This window comes from Capra hircus, chromosome 6, assembly GCF_001704415.2.
Source record: "Capra hircus breed San Clemente chromosome 6, ASM170441v1, whole genome shotgun sequence".
Classification (NCBI taxonomy): domain Eukaryota; kingdom Metazoa; phylum Chordata; class Mammalia; order Artiodactyla; family Bovidae; genus Capra; species Capra hircus.
Window position 1 is genome coordinate 72,552,439 of NC_030813.1, and position 3,781 is coordinate 72,556,219.

The following is a 3,781-nucleotide window of genomic DNA, read 5'->3' on the forward strand; positions in this document are numbered from 1 at the left end:
TTATGTGAGAGGTGATGCTTGGAACTGAAACAGTAATCTTGCAACCATGAGGAGAAAGAGAAGAGAAATTCAGAGAGGAGGACACAGTGCTCTGGCCTAGTTAGGTGGTTGAATTAGCCAAACCTAGAGTCACCTACTTTTTTTTCTTTTTGGACTGGGAAAATCAATATTTTGTTTGAAGCAGTGGGCAGGGGGTCCAGTGTCAGAACTTCTGGAACTGCTTCTTGGTGTCGGCAGCCTTGGTGACCTTGAGCACATGGAAGGGTACTGTCTTGCTTGAGGACCAGCAGTTACCCACTGTGAAAATGCCCCCAATCTGGATGTCCCTAAAACAGGGCAAAAGATGCACAGACATGTTCCTGGGGCCCTTCTCAAAGCAGTTATACTTTCAGATGAAGAGGAGGTAGTCTGAGTGGATGAGAGAGTGGTCCTCTCCATCTTCATTTTGGTCACTAGACAGAATCTGCCCTTGGATGGACACATTACCAGTAAAAGGGCATTTCTTGTCAATGTAGTTACCCTCAATGGCTTCCTTGGGTGTCTTGAAGCCCAGAACGATGTATTTGTGGTATCGTAGGAACTTCTCCTTGCCAGTTTCTCTAAGCAGGACTCTCTTTTTATTTTGAAAGATGGTTGGTTGCTTTTGGCATGCATGCTCAGTCTGAATGTCTGCCATCTTCCCCGTTTCCTGAAAAAAGGAAGGCCTACCTTTCTTATATAAGACAATAGAAAGCCTGATAAGACACTTTCAGTTGGATATTCATTCACATGTAGCCAAAAACATCCTGGCAAAATATGCATGATTTGGTTGGTGTTATTTGTTTTGTATTAGAATAAGTGCATATTTGCTGGAGCAGCCGTGAAGAGATACCCCACGTCCAAGGTAAGAGAAACCCAAGTAAGACGGTAGGTGTTGTGAGAGGGCATCAGACAGCAGACACACTGAAACTATAATCACAGAAAACTAGTCAATCTAATCACATGGACCACAGCCTCGTCTAACTCAATGAAACTGAGTGGGGCCACCCAAGATGGGTGGGCATGGTGGAGAGGTCTGACAGAATGTGGTCTACTGGAGAAGGGAATTGCAAACCACTTCACTATTCTTGCCTTGAGAACTCCATGAACAGTATGAAAAGGCAAAATGATAGGATACTGAATGAGGAACTCCCCAGGTCAGTAGGTGCCCAATATGCTACTGGAGATCAGTGGAGAAATAACTCTGGAAAGAATGGAGGGATGGAGCCAAAGCAAAAACAATACCCAGTTGTGGATGTGACTGGTGATAGAAGCAAGGTCCAATGCTGTAAAGAGCAATATTGCATAGGAACCTGGAATGTCAGGTGCGTGAATCAAGGCAAATTGGAAGTGGTCAAACAAGAGATGGCAAGAGTGAACGTCGACATTCTAGGAATCAGCGAACTAAAATGGACTGGAATGGGTGAATTTAAATCAGATGACCATTATATCTACTACTGCACGCAGGAATCCCTCAGAAGAAATGGAGTAGCCATCATGGTCAACAAAAGAGTCCAAAATGCAGTACTTGGATGCAGTCTCACAAACGACAGAATGATCTCTGTTTGTTTCCAAGGCAAACCATTCAATATCACAGTAATCCAAGTCTACACCACAACCAGTAACGCTGAAGAAGCTGAAGTTGAACGGTTCTATGAAGACCTACAAGACCTTTCAGAATTAACACCCAAAAAGATGTCCTTTTCATTATAGGGGGCTGGAATGCAAAAGTAGGAAGTCAAGAAACACCTGGGGTAACAGGCAAATTTGGCCTTGGAATACAGAATGAAGCAGGGCAAAGGCTAATAAACAAAGCTAGTGGAGGTGATGGAATTCCAGTGGAGCTATTTCAAATCCTGAAAGATGATGCTGTGAAAGTGCTGCACTGAATATACCAGAAAATTTGGAAAACTCACCAGTGGCCACAGGACTGGAAAAGATCAGTTTTCATTCCAATCCCAAAGAAAGGCAATGCCAAAGAATGCTCAAACTACTGCACAATTGCACTCATCTCACACACTAGTAAAGTAATGCTCCAAGCCAGGCTTCAGCAATACATGAACCATGAACTTCCAGATGTTCAAGCTGGTTTTAGAAAAGGCAGAGGAACCAGAGATCAAATTGCCAACATCTGCTGGATCATGGAAAAAGCAAGAGAGTTCCAGAAAAACATCTATCTCTGCTTTATTGACTATACCAAAGCCTTTGTCTGTGTGGATCACAATACACTGTGGAAAATTCTGAAAGAGATGGGAATACCAGACCACCTGACCTGCCTCTTGAGAAATCTGTATGCAGGTCAGGAAGCAACAGTTAGAACTGGACATGGAACAACAGACTGGTTCCAAATAGGAAAAGAAGTACATCACGGCTGTATATTGTCACCTTGATTATTTAACTTATATGCAGAGTACATCATGAGAAACGCTGGGCTAGAAGAAGCACAAGCTGGAACCAAGACTGTCAGGAGAAACACCAATAACCTCAGATATGCAGGTGACACCACCCTTATGGCAGAAAGTGAAGAGGAACTAAAAAGCCTCTTGCTGAAAGTGAAAGAGGAGAGTGCAAAAGTTGGCTGAAAGCTCAACATTCAGAAAACGAAGATCATGGCATCTGGTCCCATCATTTCATGAGAAATAGATGGGGAAAGAGTGGAAACAGTGTCAGACTTTATTTTTCTGGGCTCCAAAATCACTGCAGATGGTGGCTGCAGGCATGAAATTAAAAGATGCTTACTCCTTGGAAGGAAAGTTATGAGCAACCTAGACAGGATATTGAAAAGGAAACTATAAGCAAGGTGAAAAGACAGCCTTCAGAATGGGAGAAAATAATAGCAAATGAAGCAACTGACAAACAACTAATCTCAAAAATATACAAGCAACTCCTGCAGCTCAATTCCAGAAAAATAAATGACCCAATCTAAAAATGGGTCAAAGAACCAAGTAGGCATTTCTCCTAAGAAGACATACAGATGGCTAACAAACACATGAAAAGATGCTCAACATCACTTATTATCAGAGAAATGCAAATCAAAACCACAATGTGGTACCATTTCACGCCAGTCAGAATGGCTGAGATCCAAAAGTCTACAAGCAATAAATGCTGGAGAGGGTGTGGAGAAAAGGGAACCCTCTTACACTGTTGGTGGGAATGCAACTAGTACAGCCACTATGGAGAACAGTGTGGAGATGCCTTAAAAAACTGGAAATAGAATTGCCTTATGACCCAGCAATCCCACTGCTGGGCATACACACTGAGGAAACCAGAATTGAAAGAGACACGTGTACCCCAATGTTCATCACAGCACTGTTTATAATAGCCAGGACATGGAAGCACCTAGATGTCCATCAGCAGATGAATGGATAAGAAAGCTGTGGTACATGGAATATTACTCAGCCATTAAAAAGAATACATTTGAGTCAGTTCTAATGAGGTGGATGAAACTGGAGCCGATTATACAGAGTGAAGTAAGCCAGAAAGAAAAACACCAGTACAGTATACTAACGCATATATATGGAATTTAGAAAGATGGTAATGATAACCCTGTATGCAAGTCAGCAAAAGAGACACAGATGTATAGAATAGTCTTTTGGACTCTGTGGGAGAAGGAGAGGGTGGGATGATTTGGGAGAATGGCATTGAAACATGTATAATATCATATATGAAACGAATCGTCAGTCCAGGTTCGATGCATGATACTGGATGCTTGGGGCTGGTGCTGGGGATGACCCGGAGGGGTGGTACAGGGAGAGGGGAGGGA

At 42.8% G+C, this 3,781-nt stretch overlaps 1 pseudogene; it reads right to left on the reverse strand.

Moving 5' to 3' along the window:
- Nucleotides 203-676, reverse strand: LOC102178436 (annotated as a pseudogene).